Source organism: Epinephelus fuscoguttatus, linkage group LG22 (assembly GCF_011397635.1).
Source record: "Epinephelus fuscoguttatus linkage group LG22, E.fuscoguttatus.final_Chr_v1".
Lineage (NCBI taxonomy): Eukaryota > Metazoa > Chordata > Actinopteri > Perciformes > Serranidae > Epinephelus > Epinephelus fuscoguttatus.
The window spans coordinates 20066449-20088603 of NC_064773.1; the positions used below are offsets into that span (position 1 = coordinate 20066449).

Here is a 22155-nt window from a genome sequence, read left to right on the forward strand (position 1 = left end):
TTGCTGTCCGCGAAGGAATGTCCTTTCTCCTTTAGGTGTAAATGAACAGCTGAGTCTTGACCTGACGAGCTGGCTCTCCTGTGATGTGCCATGCGCATGTACTGTAGAGTGGTTGATTTGTTTCCCCGATGTACAAATCTCTGCATTCCTGGCTGCACTGAACTGCATACACTACGTTACTGTGTACAGTAAGTTCATGTGTATAGGAGTTCTTCTCTCCTAGTATCCGCTGCTGCAGGTTAAACCCAAAAAAATAAAAAGTTCCAGTGCACACCAGAACACAAAAAAGGAGCGAAACTACTTGTTTCACATGTTGCTTCTTGATTTCTTTGATTGCTAACAGGTGTGGGTTTGAATAATCAGGTGCTGATTAGCAGAGAATCCAACAGGTTCACATTCCCTGATATAAATGCACTTCAAAAAGTCAACAGTGCCAGGCAACAGCAACTTTAAATCTACCGTACAAAATTAGATATGACTATTACCTTTCCATAAGATAATGAGATACAATTAATGTCAGAGTTTAACAGAGGGTGAGTGGAAAACGCATACATTTCCATAAGATACCCTTAATATCATTGAGCGCAAAGTAGATGAATATTCTGCTCATGGCAGCTGTTCATTTGTTAATGGCATTGGGACGTGTGATGAGACTCCTGTCGAGACAGTGGCTTAATGGTTATGTGAAAACATTTCAGTCTAAATTGTACGAGGGCTTGTACTCATTCAGGTGTGCTTTGGTTCTTCTTTTCATGGTGTGTGGTAGAATGCATCTCTGTGGGAGTCTTTTAAACGTTGTCTAGCCTTTGACAGAAGAAAAAAAAAAGGCCAGGGACTGGCTTTTTTCAGAAATGTCAACCTAACCTCACAGCCTTACACAATGTCTACACAGGCTGCAGAATGGAAGCAGCAGAACAGCAGCAGCTTCAGTCCTCCATCAGTGTCTACACATGATGTGTTAAGGCACAGTATTGTGTAGGTCATCTGTGTTTTGGCTGTCTGGTACAGTCTCTCTTGGCATGTGCAACAGCCAGACATTTCTCCATTGTATGTTATAGTTGGTCCACCTTAAGTGATTCGGTTCAGGTTCCAATGGGAGACTAACTTTGCTCACTAATTTCAGGACTAACCCACTTCACTTTAGTCAGCAGGTGTTAAGCAAGACATGGGAACTTGGCTTGAGTCTTGAGCGGTTGTAGCATTTATTCACTGTCTAATAGCCTAAACTGTACACAAAATGCACCGTTACATAAAGGAATACTTCATCCACAAAATGACCATTTGTAATTTAAGTTGTCATGCCCTGCCACCTTGAATTTGTAAATAAAACTGTTTTTCTGGCATGCCTCCTCATAACATAATACTGAGCATGATTTATTGTATTGATTGATTGGGGACTACATTTAACAACAGCAAAAATTAAGCATGGCATTAGTTCAGGCAGTACATGACGTCAAGTTCAGCTCACATCCCAGCTACATCAGCTGATCTCAGACAGTCCAATCAACTGATGGAGCAGCTGATTGATGGAAGGGAGTCAGCTGATAGATCACATGATTCCTTTCTATGCAGCCAATTGGCGAATCTTATTCAAGGCGACCTATTGAAACTTTTCTGGCCTGCCTACTGTTGCTGCTTCCTCTGCAAACCGCTTTGCAACCCGCCTCCACCCCAGCTCCTCCTTTTCATGCTGTGTCTGACTTATCAGTGTACAGCTGGACAAATGAGACTTAGAAGTGGTCCCCAATCAATCAATACATCAATATGTTTGCTGTTTTCCATGGTTGCTGTAGCCTCACTATCACACATACACACTCTCTCCCTCTGTCTCTTCAACCTTAAGCATGCTGATAGGTAATGGTTGTATCCTACCCAATGAATTCTGGTACCCAACCCCAGGAGACAGTTGCATCGATTAAAATAGAAGTATATCTGCGCCATCAGATGCACTGGAGACTGATTTTTATCCATTTCCCTGTCTGTGCCGTGTAAGGGTTTTGGTCTGGTGTTCACAGACAGCTGATGTTGTCTGTTTCTGGCATTCATCGAGTGTCTTGTCCAGGGTCATTTACCCATGTAGTTTTCCTTGGAGTTGTGGCATGCGATGTCATCATACACAACTCCAGTTTTCCTCTCCGGGGGGTCATGTCTTTAGGGTGTTCCAGCAGAGATCTGAAGCTGTTACATGGTTTGCAGTCAGTGCACCGTGAAGAGGTTGAAAGCTGGTGAGCTGACCTTCGGTTTGAGGTCAGGACTGAACTTTGATGCTCAACCTTTCCTTTTTTTTAATCCTCTGAGGAGTTGGATCTACTTGCCTCTCCCTTGGTTAAGTTTTTACAAGTTGTAAAAGCCTGCATGGACTGGGAGACAGGCTGGATCTTTCTGTGTGGTACAGTGAGATCAGCAGAGTAGTCAGAGTCAAGCCAGGTGAAGCCTATAGAGCCTGTCAGAAGGTACAGCCTGTGCTCACACAGCAAGGGTTATAATGCATCACCTTCCACCTAATGAAATCTGACATTCCTTCATGGCTTCCGGGTTAAATAAAAACCATACAGTCTGCAACATGGAGATCCAGTTGTCTTATTATACTCTCTTGGTATATTTAGAATTTACTTTGTGCTTCATTTGCTGACAAATGCAGACTTGAGATTCTGCCACATCCTCATCTTCTGTCCTCACCCACTCACTGTCACTTGCTTCTCTTCCCCTCTCATATACTTAAATGTGTTCAGTCCCTTCCACAGCCTCTTCTCACACGCTCCTTTTTTCCTATTTCTGCTTTCTCCTCATCTTAACACCCTTCCTCTCATTCCTCACGTCATGTCCCTCACACTCCTCTCCTCTGAATACTCAACATGGCTCTGAGTCACAGCGGGCAGTGAAAGAGAGGAGGAGAAACACAAAGAGGAGAGATGAGAATTGAAAGGGAAAGTTGCAGCAAAAGATGGGGACATGTGGGGTAGACAGCTAGACACAGAATAAGAATGTGAGAGAGAAATCAAAAAAAAAAAAAAAAGAGGGAGCGAGGGATTCTTAACCATCACCAATGAGGGAAGTATTGTTTTGAAATAGGTCATGCTACCATGCAGAGGCTGCTGGCTCCAAACAGCTTCTGCCGCACCCTGCAGAAATGGGAAAGGTTGTGTGTGTGTGTCTGTGTGTGTGTGCGTGTGTGCTTCCCTCTGCCTCTCTCTGCTTGTTGTATAGCCTTAACCACGGGGTACATCCTCTCTCCAGCTATCTCTCTCTGTGTCTGCCTCATCATTCCTTTTCCTGACACCATGGACAGAAGACCATCTTTCTTTTTTCTCCTTCCCCTTTATCTGTACCTCTTTCTTTTCTCTTTCCTTTCTTTCTCCCCGTGAGCCACCTCTCCTGTTCTCCAGATGTCTTAAATATGGTCAGCTTGTTATCTCCTGCTTCCAACAGAGGAAGAATCAACCACCCCGCTGCTACCCACAAACCCACTCACTGTTTTATGCGTGAGTGTGTGCACGTGTGTGTCTTTTTTTCACAGCATGCATGTTTTTTGGTATTGTCGTCATGTGTGTATCAGCTTGCGCAGAGACTTATTGAGTCAGGTTTTTGTTTGCTAGTTATGTTTCTACACCCATACAGGAGAGAAATAGAGATGGATATGGGAGAGATCACTGCAGCTTCTGTGATTTGCAAATACAGGACTATCTGTTCTCAGGCCTGAATGTCATTCTTCAAATGAGGAGTAATCCCTTTCTTACTTAAGTTTGATTTTGAATGCAGGACTTTTACTTCATCAAAGTATTTCTGTACTGTTGTTCCTGTCATATTGCTATCTTTACTCAAGTAAAAGATCTGTATTCATCCACCACTGGTCCTTAGTCTGTCTTTTGGTGGCTCCCTCTTCTCTCTTATCTTCATGCTCTATTCTTCCCCTGCTGTATCAGAAATGCCATCTGAGTCGCAACTTAAAGTTAAAGTTTTGTGACATTAGCTAAGGTGCAGCACTGACATTTTGTAAATTGGGGAGCTCATTTCACCATAACTAAGTCGGAGCTTTGAATATATTCTGAGCCAGTTAGCCTCAACGTGTCTTTGGACTGCTGCTGCTTTGAAGTAATATTACCGTTACCTGTCTGACAAACCTAAGGGTTACTGTTGCAAACGTTGACATCACTGGCACTACCATTCGCCATTGCCATTGCTATCATTGAAACCTTTCTCTGTATGCTACCAGAGATGCTGCAACAGCAGGAGGGCTCTTAGCCCTCAAGAGAGGGGGAGAAAGCACGCCAGGTATGTTGTCCAGGGGGGCGGAAGTCGTAGTCGGTCTGTCTAATGCAATATTCTGGCCAGTTTGCCTGCAGGCCACGATCCTCATTAGTGCAAACATTGGCTGAACACTACGAGACATCACTGTATATGTGTGCGGCAATTTCCTGCATTATAAGGCGGAATTTATACCTCTGCGTCAAACTGATGCCATCCCTTGTGAGCTGAAACCATTTCCCTCAGTGGAAACTTTTATTTACTGAAATTTCACAGATAAGAAACAAATTGTGAAGACAATAAAGCCTTCACAAAAATAGCATTTTAAGTCTTGTGTGTGTGTGGTCCATCCTTCAGGGATTTATACTTTGGGATTTATCCTGGCTTCATATGAGCAGAGGAAATCTCTGCTCATCGCTAGGCTAATGTATCAATATAAAATGCCATAGGCTTGTGCTAATAACGTTAGCATGTTGTATTTGCTTGGAAAATGTGTTTAGTTTAAGACAGTTGTTTTGTCAGTGAACCTTGTGAGCTGTAATGGAGCTGAGTTTTGTAACGTCACCTTTGTTAAATGTTGCTGTTGTGCCTGGTTTTATGAGTAGAGGAAAAGTTTGTTAGCTGCTTGGCTAATGTATACAATGTAAAATGCCATAGGCTTGAGCTAAATCATTAGCATGTTGTATTTGTGGGGAAAATGTGTCCAGAAAAGACAAATGCTTTGTCTGTCAATGCTGCGAGTTATAGTGAAGCTGATTTGTGTAGTCAAGTTTGGAATTGTTGCTATTAAGCCATGTTTAATGTGTGTTTTGAATCAACTTTACAGCACTTCACAGAAACCCCCCTGTGGACTAGTGTTTTGGAGGTGTAACTGCAGAGTGACACAGACACACCACCACAAAAGTATAAATGCTCACAATGGCGTAGGCTAGGGCATAGGGTCTCCCGCACAAGTATTATTCCCGCTTGCTGGAATCAATGAAATTATGCGCAGTTCTGCACTAAAATTCAGGCCCTGCATTTTTGTCCACCCCAAAGGAATTCTCTGCCTAAAATTTGACAGTTTTATAGAAATCATTTGTTGTCCAGTCTTCGATAGAGATAGGGATCGTTTGAAAATTTTAGATAATGATACCCATACCTTGAATGTAATACTGACACAACAGTTATACTTTATCCAATACTTTGTGCAAATGAAAGCCTGAGTGTGTGTATATCCATAACAGTTGCACATTGGCTGCATTTCATAGGGTGAGCGTCAGCCATACTTATTACTCATGTTGAAATGTTTCTCATGTTGCATGCAGGTTAAGGTAGGGTGGGTTTTGTTTTCTCCACATTTTAAGGCAGAAGCGAATAGAGGGCGTGTACCAGAACGCTTTTTGTGATTCGTCAGTCAAGTCACGTTGGCTGGATAAACAACACTGGTAGGGATTGGCTGCAAAAACAGTATTTGCTTGACAGTAACCATAATGGTACATCTCAAACTGAAGATGACAAGGAGCATCTCTTCAAGACGAAGCTGTGTTGTGCTTGGGCCCCACTTGGGTCCCACTTGAGATGCACTTGCGTGGGCTGTGTGGCTTTGCAAACCTGTTAACGGGTGCTGACATGAAAGAGAAGAGGTTCCATGATGAACACGTGCTGTCCCGGGCATCAAGAACTGAAATTTGGCACCGTTTGCCTCAAAGCTTTTGGATACCAGGTAGGACCAATGTAATTTGGTCTGTGCCTTTCCGATACCCAGCTCTAATCCTAGATATGGAAAATGAACACCTTGGTCTTAATATATAGATACAGAGTAAAACAAGGTATGCAGTACAGCATCTTTGAAACAGACTGAATTCTTCATTGTCGTAAAGGAAGGACAGAGCGACATGTTCTGAACAGTATGAATCCGTAGGTTCAGTAGCTGAAGCTGCTATTCATACAGACCTCCGCACTTTGTGTCTCTCAAGGCCTCCCATTCACATTATCTCTCTGACACATTCCCCATCTCTCTCTCTCACTCACCCACACAGACATTCACACACACACACACACACACACACACACACACACACACACACACACACACACACTGCTGTCTAACCTTAGACCAGAGGAAGACCCATGTGTCCTAAAATCAAAATAGCCATTTTACACAGTGAAGAATGGCAAATAGCCTCACTTTGAGTTACATGTCTCATTTTTTTTCTCCACCCATGATTGCGTTTGGTCCTCAGGAGTACATAAAGAACACACACATCTATGGTACCTGCCACACAAATCTTTTCCTGCTCGTCACAGCGCGCACACATATACACACATTGTGGCGGCTCACTGTCGTCAGACAGATTTATGACTGTGACTGTGGTCCCGGTGGAGATCCAGTGACCGCCCAGATCCTTACCGGGAGTAACCGTCGGTAATCAATCTACACTAATCTGGAGAGGCTATGAGAGACAGAGGAGGAGAGAGACGGGGAGGCAGAGTAAAAGCGGCACAATGAGAGAGAGGGGGCTGAGAGGGTGGCAACGACAACGTGAAAAAGAGAGACGGAGGATGAAAGAAGGGAAGGGGAGTTAGAGGGAAAGAAAAGGAGGCAGCCAGGGACAAAACTGCAGCAAAGGAAGAATGAATCAGAGAGTGTGGGACTGCAGAGTGAGCGCAACGTCAACAGCTACTAGCAGACAGAGAGTCAGAGAAGGGGGGAATTTACAAAACCATCCAACACTGAAGGTGGAGGCAGAGAGGCAAGCTAATATTTGAGAGAGAGATAAATGTAGATCAAAGATAAGGTAGAGCAAAACTGAAACACTTAGAGTGATACAAAGAGAAAGAAAACAGAATGAAGAGGAGGACGGGAAATGGAGCAACGTCTGAACCGTTTAAGAATCGGACAGATGGCCAAAGCTCTGGGGTCATGAGCAGTTAAACTCCATGACTGACTCTCTGTGTCACACACACACACACACACACACACACACACACACACACACACACACATATGCACACAGCTGTGCCAAACATGATGCTACACACAGGCGCCTTGGGCAGATCACATCGCAGGGTTTATTGTAACACTCAATTTATTTCCATTTGTGCTTTGGCTGGCCGGTGGATGATTCAGTCGCAGCTTGTGTCACTGTCTATGAATTCTGTAAGACTATATACTTAAGCATAACATTTGCTTAAACACTGTTTGCATTCACTATGATATAGTTTAGTATGTGAGCCTGGCACTGTGTGACACATTGGAGGTTGTTTCAACAATTCACATAACCATGATATATACGGTATTAGAGTAGCTGGAGATCTTTAATAATGTACAAAATCGTCTCAAAGAGATGAGCATCTAAAGGGTTAATTGGTTGAACAGTTCTAAAAGTTCTTAATTGGTGCGGATTCATGTAACAGTCAAGGATTTATGCGTCCTGAAGGGGCAAATTGCCCTGAATTCAACATATCAGGTTGCAAAGTGTAGCTTTCAAGGCTGGAAAGACGTGATGATTTGTAAAAAAATTCCCATCATTCTTTCAATTTAGCCATTTTTCGGAAATTTAGACAAAATTGCAAGCTGTTGAAAATGATGTTGAGATTGGTTAAATTTGAGTTACAGTAATTATTGTGATCACAAGATTGATGAAGGGACTATGAAAACCCTCTTATTATATTGAGTACACAGCTTAGAATGCAACAACCAACAAACAGTACATTGGTGAATGGGATGTTTGAGGGAGAAGTGAATACTTTATACAAGAGCAGTCAGCTCTGATCTGGCTGAACAAGCATTCGTCATTGTGGTGTCACTGCACTAAATTCACCTTGTGTTGCATTAGTAGTAAGCAATATGTCAATGCGTAACAGCCATAATATTATGTTTTTTAAACATACCAATGGAGCCAGTAGTGTCTAACAGGTTGTGCTCAATTTACTGCCAAGTTGAGCACAGGCAACATAAAGGAGATCAAATTTCAGTAAAGGTGGGGTTGGTTGTGCATGCTGTGTTTGTTTACTCGAAAGTTCATGTGTTTTTTGGGGTGACAAGAGGAGAAATAGCAGAGTTACTCTTCTAAGCAGTGCAGTGCGTTGTTTGGAGCTGAACTTTAGTCCTCAGTCCTGTTTCTCTTTATACCTGTCACTCGCTTTGAAAGCGCTACAATGGTCAAGGAATGGCTAAGTCACAAAGCTGGGATTATCTTCATGATAGCTCCTTATTTCAAGGCAAAAAACAAAATAAGGTGGCAGCTGGCTGGAGGAAGATTAATATCGGCATGTCCAGTAAATATAGTAATGTTCAACAATGTTTGACTCATCTTTTAAGTGGTTATGTCTCCGGTGTGATCTCGAGTGCACGTGACATAAAAGATGTTGATATTTTAGGGGATTTATTGTGGACAGAGAGCTCCAGTGTTACCTGATGCAACACGATAGTTGTACGCTTGTTTGCTGTTGGGACTGTGTTATTATGCTCCTCTCAGGAGTGGCTGCTGAGCCAAGTGACACCTTGTAAAATGTACTATATCTCTCTGGTTCGGTGTTTGGTTTAATATCAAACCAGTTTGAAAAATTTAAAATAATGCAAGCATACCATTCCTGCACCACTGATAGTATGTGAAAATTCTCACCTGACAAGATGGGGAACATTTCTTATCCAGATTAATTATAGTCCCTTTGTTTGAGATTAGGGGGCAAATATGGTTAGAATTAAATCTAAAAAAAAAAAAAAAGTTGAACTCAAAATTACTTGTTTGAAAATGCAAACTTTTGGGGTATGAGCTGAAATAAAAAAAAACATTTTGAGCTGTGTTTTTTGAAGGCAAAGTAAAAACCATGACACAGCTCATAACTCCTACAGTAGCCACACACAAGGATAATCAGAAAATGCACGTCTGACCTTTTTTCTTTTTTCCTCTGCTGGATTTAGACGTCATGTCATCTTTGTTCTGACAGAATTAACCAGTCCTTGGGGTGATTGTCTGCAACAGGCTATGTGTGGCAAAAAAAAACCCTCTTTCATTCGTTTTTGAAGGAATGGCTTTTACAATCTTTCGCAGGGTTCTGGTGGGATTTGGTCGTTTGGCGGAAAATGGGGAGAGACAGACAGCAAGTGTCAGATCCTGACATCAAACAGTGAGATGTTGAAGGATGGGGAGGGGACGCCCAAGGGGGACCTCACACAGAGACGCCGGCAGTCCCACGCGCACTTACACACCATGTGTGCATACAAGCACATGCTTTACATTCACAAATACATACATTAAAGTACACCGACATGCACACACTGAGGAACTCTCCTCAAGGGAGCAATAGAGAGAAGCAAGGAACTGTATAAATCCAAAGTTCTGCACCAAATTCTCTTTCAAGGCCCAAGCAACAGTCATCTCCATCACCCTTACATCTGTGTAACAACACCAAACATCACATATGCTATTGCTTATTCTGTTTTTCTTCCACCTCCACTGCAGCTGTCATCGCTTCATCCCTTCATACGAGACACACTGCATGACAAAGCATAAAATAAATAAATAGATAATAAATGGCTTCAACACAGGCACTGTAGCTGAGCACATAGTTGTGTTGACAGTCTTTTTGTTGTGCCTTTTAACTTTTCAAGATGTGCACTTTTTAATTCTGATTTTTGTCTATTAACAGTACAAACCGTAAAGTATGAGGAGCAAACACAATAATTTAAGGAAATCGTGATGTATTAATTAACCAAGAGGAAGATAATTTAAGCCAAATTAACAAGATTGGAAACATTGATAAATGAAGCCATTGTAGATGCCCCTATTTAATTAGTGCCGTGCTGCTCATCCCGCAGATCCCAGGAGAAATCCAAAGTTTGTTTCAAGCTGTTGCTGTGCAGATGCCATAACCTGGCATCCAGTTGCTGGCAGTGACAAGAAAATACTTGGCTCGGGCATCTTGGAGCTCTGTCAGACTCAAAGCGTCGGCAGGCATCCTGGGTCTGTATCAGGAATAAAAAGTCTGGTCAACAAAGAGTTATTCCCGCAAGTGCTTCCAAGTGAATTAGACTTTCATGTCGCTTGGGTATTTCAGTGTTGTCCCTCATTAAGTGGTGTGAGTCCACTGGTTTGTCGTACCCACAGGGAACGTATAAAAGTTTGTGATAACTTGTTTCATTCTAATGTGTATACTAATACAGAGTGTGAATGGTATATGTGTCTATCAGAGTAGCAGCTGTGTGTACTACGACTGGAATTAAATGGATATCAGGACCACTTGTAGCGTAAGACTGATACACCTGGAAAGACTGGCAAAGACGCACCAACTCACCATGATAGTAAAGGCAAAGACAAATTATCTCAACCTCTACATTGCCCATTGTTTTTTTGTGAGTGTGTGTGTATTTATCTGTTTGTCCACAGCTAGTCTCTAATACTACTTGACCAATCAGCCTCTCATTTCGTGTACACATTGATGACCGAGTGCTCAAGGACCTCTTGTGGTTGTAGTAATTCACAATTGTTGACAAACCTGTTTTATACCGTCATTGACTTCTGACTCCTCAGTCCTCTCAACCGGCTGGTAGGGGCTGCAAAGTTTTCAGAAAAATCATTTCAGCTAAAAACAACCATCTCTTACAGGCCACATTTTAGCTTTCATTGTGGCTCAGAAACTGAATTCCAAAACAAAGTTTGATCTTATTCGAGCCGGAGCATCTGCAGATTAATTCCATACTTAATATGTTATTATCCCCTGAAGTTAGGTATGATATTAGATGAATAGGTCCGTTTTTTTTAATATCTTGGCTGCCATTTTGACTCTGAGGGAGCAGGACAGGAAAATTCCATGAGGCACAAGTCTGCCATCTGACTCTTGGCATTATACCGCACCAGGAGTATTTCAGAAAGCATGATATTTGTGCTTCTACCATAAGTAAGTAGGCTTCAAAGTGAAATGGTTTCTTTTAAGTCTATTTTAAATTTTTATTGTTGTTGTTTCCTATTTTGTTGTGCCCAACCTCATATTTTCCAGGCGATTAAAGACGTCTCATGTGTAGGACCGCTAAGTTCCAGGGCTGGTACCTGCGGTTATTCCACAGGCTAGTTAATAACATGTCGGGCAGGAAATCCAAATTGTGGGACGAACCCAAGGTGATATGTATACTCATCTTCATTGGTCGACTACAAACATGACGTATCTGAAACATGGAAGTAGCTACATGCCCATTAGCCCACAGCGTCATTAACAGGCGGCTCGCTCAGTGTGTGACGTGCACTTGTAGATAAAATATAGGCCCATATTAATGAAGGTTCATTAGTACGGTTTTGTATTTCTCTGTAATGTAGCACAGTGTTAACAATGTTACTGATACTATTCTTTCTAACACCTTGAACTCAAACCATTGTGTTGCCCCGCCCAAAATAGTAAATTTTATATTTAAATAAATATCGTAAACATGCGGGCGACTAGTCGACTAATTACCTCATAATTACATTATATCTATATTTTACATACAGTGCCTGTTGGCAGGAAAACTCGATCAGCTCTGTGCAACAGGCTGCAGCTTCATCACTACTGACGGGGCACACACTTTTCTTAGCTTCAGGATGCTTCAGAAACACATTGTGTTGCGCTTGCTAGAATTGTCTAGAGTGGCTACAATCAGCTCGCATTGGCCACCTGGAGGGGATCTGGACTAATCCTAAAATTATCTCACTTTTAGTCTGCTATCTGATATCAGTATGCAAATAAAATCACCATAGTAACCAACCTAACTTGTCAGTGACCTGTGTGAGTCTAAAGTCCACAGTGTGGATGCAAACAAAGCACAAACGACTCATTCAGGAAAAAAACTGACCAATACTGACATGCGTTGTGTAGCTGGCTGCAGATTAACATTGCATGTCTCAGTTACCACGACTACATTCTTTTTCTCCACTCTTCGCAGTTATTAGCAGTTATTAGCTTGGCAATGTGGCTTCACACATACACAGTATTTCTCTGAAAACCAATCTCTGCATCATTAAGGAAACTACTAAGGCAACAATATGTTTCAGAGAGACTTTGTAATGCGAGGGGGACTGGTGACATTTCCTTATCCAGGACGTGGAATTTCAAAACAGGGTTGAATTATAGGAGTTAGTGGACTCCTCTGAACAAAAACATAATTAAGCGAAGTGGAGAAATATAAGTGTTCCCTTTAATAAAGCCACCAAATAAAGGTCATGGTTTTATTACCTTGATTTTTTTTTTCTTTTATTCATTTCATGAGAATTACAAAAGAGGGCTGGGAACATGTAGTGTGACTTGGTATTACTCTGGGAAAAGTCTTTTGTATAGTTTCCAACCCAGTTTCTGTCAAGACTGCCGAACATCAGCTGCAGAAACAGGCACATTTAACATCCATGACAGGAGAGCAGACACACAGATACCCCCCCGTTTTACATGCTCATGGTGTGACAATTTTTTCCCCTTCTCTGGAAACTTGGGAAACAGTCTGCTGAATGATGATCCTCCATGTTAGTCCTTGCTGGGTATTTTAATTGGCTGGAGCTGTGCACAGTGGGGCTACAGTTGTGTCAGTTAGGAGAGGGAGAGAAGGAGAAAGAGAGCAAGCTATTCACAACAGGGCCACCCTCACAGTATGCATTACTATGAAACCTTTATGCACAGCTCAAAATTTGTTTGACTTGAGACTGCTGGCCGAACCTCATACAGATCTGCAAGTCAATAAGGGCCACGCTAACAAGCTGTGGTAGCGCAAACACAGATGTAACATTATTTTATGAAATACCCTGTGCGCTCTTTTATGACACACATCCAGACCTTAGACCAGTATGGATTAGATGGAGGGAAAAAATGTCTCTAAGTGCTGTTTTGTAGAAGATAATGAGGCACTTGTGGACAACAGTGGCTACGCTTGGGCCCAATTAAGCTGCACTGACACAAAGTTAAAATATCATGGCACAGAATCCTGTGTCAGAGCTTTTTTGTAAAGAGTTTTTCATCACAGCACCTTGTTTGAAAAATGCGTGTGATGGGCGTGTGGAGAAGTGCAACTTGGGTATTTAACAAGCACTGAGTAAAAGGCGTAGGGAGAAAGAGACTAAAAAGCTACAAAAGTACAAAAAAAATTGCATAAGAATTGAAGAAAAACACATACTCCCCTCACCTTTAATCATTCTGGGTTTTTTTTAGTAAAATGGTTTTCTAAATGGTACCCTGCTTAACTGCCACAGTTGGTGCTATGAATTGAACACTTACTGTAATTGATGTAACTTTTGTCTATCTGTTTCTTTCCGCTGTGGCCATGAACTGATGGTTTCCAGGTTACTTTAAGACACTAAAATTGGGAACATTTTTCTTCACTGCCAGTTTTTACTATGGTTGGGCTCATATCTATTCCGTCTACCTATTAAGCCTAAATATATGGATTGAATAAACTGAATAATTGCAGTGTGACATCATGAACTGAAATATTGACAGAAAGAAGCGTTTGGTTTTAAAGTTAATGCACTTTTTCTATGATGTCCTTAATGGACGATAAGACTGCTAGTTTGATGCTTCTATATTTCAGGATAGGATTAAAGGATTAAAAAATAACATCCTAATTAATCACCGTAATGATAACTTAATTGTCAGTTCTCTCCTGCAAGTAATGTTTTTGTAGTCTGTCATTTGTTTTTTATTGTGGAACAAAAAATGTGTCTTATGTCTTAGTTGTCTAATCACTGGCAATACTAAATGCAAAGTAAGTCCTTGTCTTTACACAGCTGTGTTTTGCTATGCAGCTTATAACTATGGAGATCTATGAGCGCTGATATATTTTACTGCCCACTGAAAGTTGCTCAGCAGAAGAGCATCAAGCAAATTGAATGTAAAATAAACTAATAGACTTCATAATACTGGATGGTGCAACACAGCTATTAAAGGGATAGTGCACCCAAAAATTAAAATTCAGCCATTATCTACTCACCCACATATCCCGAGGGAGGCTCAGGTGAAGACACTTGGTTCTGACAACACTTCCGGAGATCCAAGGGGAGAGGGGGTAGCAACACAATGGAGGCATACGGCGCTCCAGATTCAGACGTCCAAAAACACATAATTGAAACCATAAAATATCTCCATACTGCTCGGCCATAGTGATCCAAGTGCCCTGAAGCCCCGACATGAAAAGTTGTTTGGAAAAACGTCATTTGAACTCTGTTTTTAGCCTCACTGTAGCCTGTAGCTCTGACTGCCTCTCTGTACACCGCACTCACGTGAGTTCGGTGCACAGAGAAACCTCACATTAGCAGCTCTCTAAATATTAAAAATAGTATTAGTATAAGTATTTTTCAAAATGTGTCTGGAGGGGGACTTAAAGATATTTGTTACTGAGAGATTTTGCCCAAGATTAGCATTGATTTATTTGTGCACTGTTGTATTTAATTGGTCCATTAACAAACACTTTTGTCTTCCAAAAATTGATTTAAAAAAAAAAAAAAAAAAAAGATAATAATCCCTCACATTCAGAAGCAGTAAGAACTGGTTTGGTCACGCTCCCATTTTTTAAATAAATAAAAATAAAATGTCTCCACCCTCCCATGGCTCAGGTGATTAAAATGATGAGTGGCCCCATGATGTGAGTGGACTGAAACAGGAGGTGCCAATTAGACACACACACACACGTTTTTTTCTCTCCACTAAATGACAGTGTAAAGTTAGTATAGGACCCTCGGGCTGCCTTTAAAATCACTTTGATAGTTTGAGGGACAGGCACCTATCAAGGACGCCTAAACTCACCATCAACATGCACAGATATTCGCGCGTTAAACGAACAGAGCCGAGATGGGAAGACAGTGGACAAACAGAGAGAGGAAGTTGGACAGAGAGATAAAATCAGACAGAATTTGGAAAGACGGAGTGTCAGATATGGAGAAGGATATTAAAAGGGACAGGAAGACATTTCAGAGAGATACAAGATAGTTTGGAGTGCAGTGCAGAGTGCCAATTACTCATTAGAGATAGTAAGGGCAGAGATGTGGGAACGATAAGGTAAGCGTGGATAGATTGAGAGATGCAAGACGTCTTGGGGAATGAAAGCTGTCATGCACAATGCTTTCTCAGCCCTCTATTTTTTTTTATTCCCAATGTAGTTTTTTTTTTCTCTCTGACCGTTCACTGACTCGGGACATGAAACAAAGCAGCCAGCAGTCATTTATTTCAAATGAGAGCTGGGAGACAAAAGGAGAGTGGAGTGGCGTCTGGCGAGACATCTCAGTGAGAGAGTGGCAGAGAGTTGAACACGAGTTCATCTTAAAGCAAATGCACAGCTATTGAGTACAACAGTGTCCAAGTGAAGAGCAGATGTTCTTTCTCTGTTTAACAATCATTTTCTTCCATCAATCCTAATTTGTGAAATGTGGTTTTACCAGTGTCTTTCTCTGTTGTATAAGAAGCGTCCCTGTCTGTGCAGTAAAAGGAATATGTGTGAAAGCAGGTTTCGGAGGTTGCAGAGATTCCTAGTGAGGTTGACTGTAACACAACACGTAATTAAATGCATATACAGTGGTTATGCTGTAAGTGCTTCATCAATAATGCCACACTGTGCACAGCAATTGCCAAATGACAACAGACACTTGGCAACACACGACAAAAAACCTGGTTGCCTGGTTGAACACAGTGAAGTTTGTGGCAGTGTTAATTTGAACATGTGTGAGCTTCCATGTAAGCGTCCCGTGGGAGAATCACAGACGACATGCCCATGGCAGAGAGTGCCTCAGGACTTTGTTCCTCAGTTCAGTCGCTGTCCTTCTGCACCACTTTGTCATCCCCGTCTCCTTTTCTCTTGTCAACTTCCACTTCATTTCAATTGATGATTGTTCTCCAGAACCTTTCTTTTTCGTCTCCCTTGTTTGCCCGTGTCCTTTCTTAGTTCCTCTTGTTTATTCTCTATCCCACTTAACCATAATGTCTTTCATATTCGCACCATCTGTCTCTCCCTCGTCCTCCCTTTCTGCATCTTTCTGTCTGCCCCTTTCTCTGCTGTTGGCTATGTTGGCCAAGTTGCTGGCCAGAGCTCTTTGATTTCACCAGCCTTTTTCTCGCTCTGTGGTACATATGAAAGGAGTTGCAATAATCAGAGAAGCAGTGTAATGACTTAAAATTTTACGTGTCTTATTTCATCAAGCATGAGAAGGCGGAATGTGTGGATGAGTGCGTGAGAGTGTGTGTGTTTTGCTTCTGATAACCCAGGCATAGTCTGATTCATATTTGTATGACAACATGCTTGTCTGTGCCTACACATGCGTGATACTGCTTCAAGTGTATTTTGCTGCACCTTGCCTAAACTAATATGTTCTTTACAATGTTGTTTTCAAAGCAGTGGTGAAACTACACCGTAGATGACTGTAGATGCAGTGACACTAGAGTAGTGTTGGTAAGAAGTGCACTACACTCTGTTATTTGGAGACGATGAGGAGCCCTTGTGCAACATATGCTTTAGGTCTTAACTTAATGTGTAAATGTTTAGCGTCTCTCTTCTGTGTATATTAGCAAGTCAAAATCGCAGTGTCTGCAGAAGATAGGCCTAATTTAGTTAATTGGCTTCTGTGTTCATAAGCTGTACTCTATTTCACAGTGTCATTTCATGTACAGCCAACCCAGAATAGCCTTCAGCTTTAGCAGCCATGCCTCAGCTATCTGCTGCAGAGAGAAGACTGCTCTCTCTATACTTAACTCATCGATGGGTAGCCTGACTATCAAGCTGCCTGTCTCCTAAGATCAGCCATGTCTCCCTCCATCAGAATTACATTCTTTTACAGCTAGTCAGCCCTAATAACTTAAATTAAACGGCAGTGTTCACTGCCACAGCATGGCGCTCATGTTACGCTGCAGACGATGTGTTGACCTCAGGGCCTATAAGTCCTGCTTTGTCTGTGCTGCTGCATCTACAAATCTGACCTCTTACATCCACCTCCCTGTCATGGAGAAAAACATCAGCATGCTGCAAGTTTGAAATTTGATAAAGAAATGAAGTAAAGCATTGAAACAAATATGCTGGACTAACCAGGACTCACCCTGTGGGAAAACACACACTTTCATGTAGGTTCATCTAGGCAGCAATCTCTGGGCCTGAATAATGAAACCAATGCGGAAGTGCCAAAAACTGCATTTCCTGGAATGGCCGCTTGAGGCTGGCTCGAAGAGCGAGTCGACTCCCTGAAACAAAAAATGCCTCTGGTGACTCAAACATATTTAGCTGTACAAATCCGATAAAGCTGCTAGATGGAGCATCTATTGCAGTGCTACATGTAAAAGGGGCTGCAGCAGGCAGAGAGTTACATCTGATGTGACAGCTGAGCTGGCACCTCACTGACACCAGACTACATCCCTTCCTCCTCTTCTGTGTCAGCATGAACCTGACTATGTTCAGCTCATCCTCCATGTGCTGCTGTTGCCCTGGCAACCGACCAAAATAGCCACCTGTGCCTTAATGCTAAAACACACTGGTGGCAAATGCGCGTCATAAAACACCCCCCTTTTATTTTCAGTATACAACCCCACACAAGCGGCAGTCGGACATGTGTTGGCGCTCCTGGATGCTCCACCCTGTGCCACTTACTGCCACTGTCCTATTTCCAGCCTCGCCGCCTGCGAAACTAAATGCATTTCTCCCCCACTCGCTCTCTGATTGTGCACACCAGCTCCCGTAGCAGCTCTTTTTCTCTGCTCCTATGGCAGCTCGACTCCTCTCCTCATCACTGATGCATCAAGAGAACTCTGTAGCTGTTGCTGTCTTGTGTGTGACTCTTTGTTGAGATCAAGCAATATCCCAAGCTAACGACCCATAATTCTGTCATTATAAAGGCCATGGCCAAAAAGATATGGCTTTGCAAGTCACAGCTCTGGAGATTGGCTCTTCAGGTGCAAAATCAGCTTTTATTAGGGGCTGTCCACACATGATTTTAAGTTAACACAGAGGTGGAGGAAGTACAGCTCTCTCAGTAAAAGTAGTAACAACTTTGTGTGGTTGTCTGTTGACGAGCTGCAGCATGAGACGTCCAGTGTGTGCACCACAGCGACGCCAGTGTGTTTTCAGCTTTAGTTATGTGGGATCATCAGAGTGGCTTCAGTTATGCCGTGGCTCAATGTAAAGCCACAGCCAAACACAAACTCTTTTACAAAAACTATCTGACAGAGGACATTCAGCTGTGTGAGGTCCACTGAGTCTGAGGACCAACAATCTTTTGTGATCATTGTGATACAGAAGGTGGAGAATAAAATGAAACATGAACATTATTCTTTGCAAATATGCTCAATATGAGATAAGGCTTACTGGGAAAAAATAACACAGGTATCAGTGAGGTTGTGCTATCGGCGGTTATAAATGATGGAAATCAACTTTGCAATAACATCGGGCGTAACAACAGTGGGCCAATACTTTATGCACTAATTGAAAAATAACAAGGTGTCCTGTAGACAAAAATCCTTCGATGAGCTGTTTTCTCATATACACTTAATAAAATGAGTGCCCCAGAGAGAACAATAAAAATGCTCCTATATTATCAACACAGCACTGCGAGGTCGACTTGGGCAAAACTACTCACTGACACTGACCAACAATTTAGCAAAAGCATCACTTTCTTTAGCCTTAGGGCTGAAAGTAAGTGCAAAACTAAGCCAAGGATTTGTCCACAGAATCTAGTGTACAGTTTTTTCATCTTTCTATTTTTTCCTCTTTATCCTGTCCCTTTTTTCTCCCCAGGTGTTAAAAGCACATCAGCCATCACTCTATCCCTCTGTTCCTCTTTCTGAATCTCTTCCTATCACGGACCAGAGAGCCTCCGTCTGTAAATGTTTTAAACCTTAAGGGAACACATTGTAAGCAGCCATCTGTAGCTAATCGTCTACTTTCTGAGTGTGACTTTTGGGATAACGGCGCGCTCTTGCGATGCACGCATTTTCAGCCGATATCAGCTGTGGACAGCGAGGTGGAGGAGGACAGTTTCAGTCTTCAGTGCCTGCGTGTATGTGTGTCTTTGTGTAAATAACAGCTGGAAGCCACAACTTTGGACCAAAGGCTAGATGTAATGGAAGCAGCTATCAGCTGCCTTGCTGCTGTTTTGGTAAGAGCAAGTTCACAGCTTAAGGGAATCTCTCTTTTCCTCTCATTTCCACTGTTATTCTACCCTTTTTTCTGTAGGTTATTCCATTTTCACTTTTCTTCATCAACTCTCTTTCAATCTTTTTTTTCTCTTTATCTCAGTTTCATTCGCGTCTCTCCACTGAAAACATTCTCCATCTGTTCCTCTCTGATACAGCCACTCACTGATCCCTGTATCAGTACAATTCATTTGATTGCAATTTGTTGGAAAGAAATATGAGAGAGAAACAACATGGCAAAGTACAAATGAATACACAAATTCTCTCTTGCATCTCTCTCGTGATCTTTTACTTCCTCTTGCTTAATTGGTGATCCATCTCCAACAACTGCAAAACTCAGTCCTGTGTTGGTGCGGTGGTTTGTGTGCATGTTTGTCTGTTTGTGCGCGATGTTGTGGTTGAGGTGAAAGTCAGCAGTGGAGTGTAAACTGCTATCGGAGCCTGCAGGGGAGCTGCGGGCAGAGCTCTTTACCCCTGGCCAGCCCTCTCATCCGAGTCACCCAGAGGAAAAAATCAAGTGTGAATGTGTCAGTAATTACCACGTAAAGCTTATATGTTTATGGGAATTCAGCTTGATCTTTAGACTGATTAGTTTAAATTAAAGAAATATATTTACTTAACACACCTATATACTTGTGAATGTATCTGTGTGTGTGTGTGTGTGTTACTTTGCCTCAAGTTTATTGGCAGTGCACTCTCCTTTCCCTGTGGCTACTGTCAGTGTTATCAACTTACACCTTCAGGCGGGTGTGTGTGTCTGTATGTGTCCTTCTTCCTCTATGTGTGTGTGAGGACCAATTTGAGTTGGAGACCTTGAGAATGTGGGTATTTTTGAAAAGTGATGACATTCTGGCTTCCATAAAAGCCTGTTTAAGAATTGAGACTTTGGTTTCGTCAACAGGTTAAGGATATGGTGAGGCTTTGGGTTAGGCATCTAATGTTGATAATCGGTCCCCATAAGTATAGAAGTACAAATGTGTATGTGGCCACCGTCACACAGTCAGCTGATAACCTGAGGCGCAAGAGGGGCGATTCAGGTATTTCTGTCCATTTAAAGTGTCAGTTAATTAGATTTATTGTATCTTTGTTGAATACTTGAATCACATTTGTCATTGAGTTCTTTTTTGAGGTCAGAGTCAAGAGGTCTGGTCAGGTTTTTTGAGAAATGAAACACCTTTCACTAAAGGATGTGTTCCTGTGGACATAATTTAAAAGTAGTCCTTACTTCATTTGAGGAACATAATAGTCTGGTTAAACACAATCATACCAGGGCAGCTCATGGCTGTTTCTTCTGATTGAGAATCCTGAGGCCATATCCTCTTTACTTTTTTGTAATGCCTATTTCCAATTTCCTTTTTCATCACAAATGGCTTAATGTGTTCTCAAAATTAAACCTTTTCTGGAGGCATATTTACAGCATTTACAGCGTACAATAAATTCTGAATTAAATTACCAAATAAAAAAAAAATGAAAATTAAGCAGGCCCTCACAGATACTTTTGTCCCAACTTCACCCACTAAGTGTCTCAGTCTAAGTATTATTCATTCCCCTAGGAATGCTAGCTCCTCATATTTTTATAGTTGCAGTACTCAAGATGGTATTTAATTTATCTAGGTTAGGGCTCGGCATGGACCTGGCCTCCAGATTCCCCAGTTCCCAATCCGACTGAGCATTCATGGGACGTGGCAATACCCCAGACATACCGCCCATCCACAGTGGGGCCTCTACAGATTGAACATAGTTCTGACATGTCAAAGTATGGACACAGGAAGTCTGATGATGCCCTGTGGTGTCTGGCACTAGGGTCTTCATGGCAGATCCTTCGAGTCCTGTGGGTTGCGAGATGATGTCTCAGCATGTCCAGGGATACTCAATTAGATTTGGATCTGGGGAATTTGGAGACCAGGTCAATGCCTTGAGCTCTTTGTCACGTTCAGCAGGCCATTCCTGTTCAGTGTCTGCAGTGTGGCATGACACATTTTCCTGCTGGGGTGGGGGCACTGTCATTGGGGTGTTGTTGCCATGAGGGGTTTTGCTTGGTCCACAGTGGTGTTTGGTCAGGAAGTGCATGTCTAGTGGCATCCACATGAATGCTAGGACCCCAAGTTTCCCAACAGAACACTTCATTGTAATAAGATGATCAATGTTATTTACTTCACCTTTCAATGGTTTTAATGTTTTGGCTGATCGCTGTATGTCACACATGTACCATGGGTCTGTTCTTGTGCATGAATAAAAATGTAGCCACAGTGGCAGATCAAACAAGTAAAACTACTCCAACACTGTTATTTTCAGAAACTGGCTGTCCAGGATGAGCCGCCACTGCAGAGTTAACAGTGCAGCTATTCTTTCTCTCTGTTCTACGTTCTCCTTCTTCTTGTCAGGCTGCAGTTACCAGCACTGTCTCAATCAGTGTGTCTGTGCACTTTTTGACAATGTAGAGCCGGCCCTCGGTTCCCTTGCTCTCTTTCTCTCTCCATCAGTGTCTACACGAGCCACTCTCCTCACTTGCCCCATCCCATAACCTCTATCTCTTCCTTCTCGGGGATGATGCCTTTCTGTTACTTCCCCCTTCCTGGCTTTGTCCCTCCATTTCTACTACTCTTTCCCCATAAATCCATCCATCTCTCCTCCTCCTTCCCTCTGTATACCGCAGACAGTGCTTGACGGATAAGCTCCATGTCTTCGGAGCTTGTCAGCGGTGTCAGGTCTCTCCTCCTCCAGACTACTCTCTGAAACTCACTGAGGACCTGAGGACGAGCGTTCAGTGCTCTGCAGTGTGTGTCTGTCTGACTGTCTTCTTGTTTC

General features: G+C 42.3%; 1 protein-coding gene across 5 annotated transcripts in view; it reads left to right on the forward strand.

Moving 5' to 3' along the window:
- The window catches only part of grm8a (glutamate receptor, metabotropic 8a), a 337827-nt gene that overhangs the window by 311266 nt on the left and 4406 nt on the right, over positions 1-22155 (forward strand). The window lies entirely within an intron of this gene.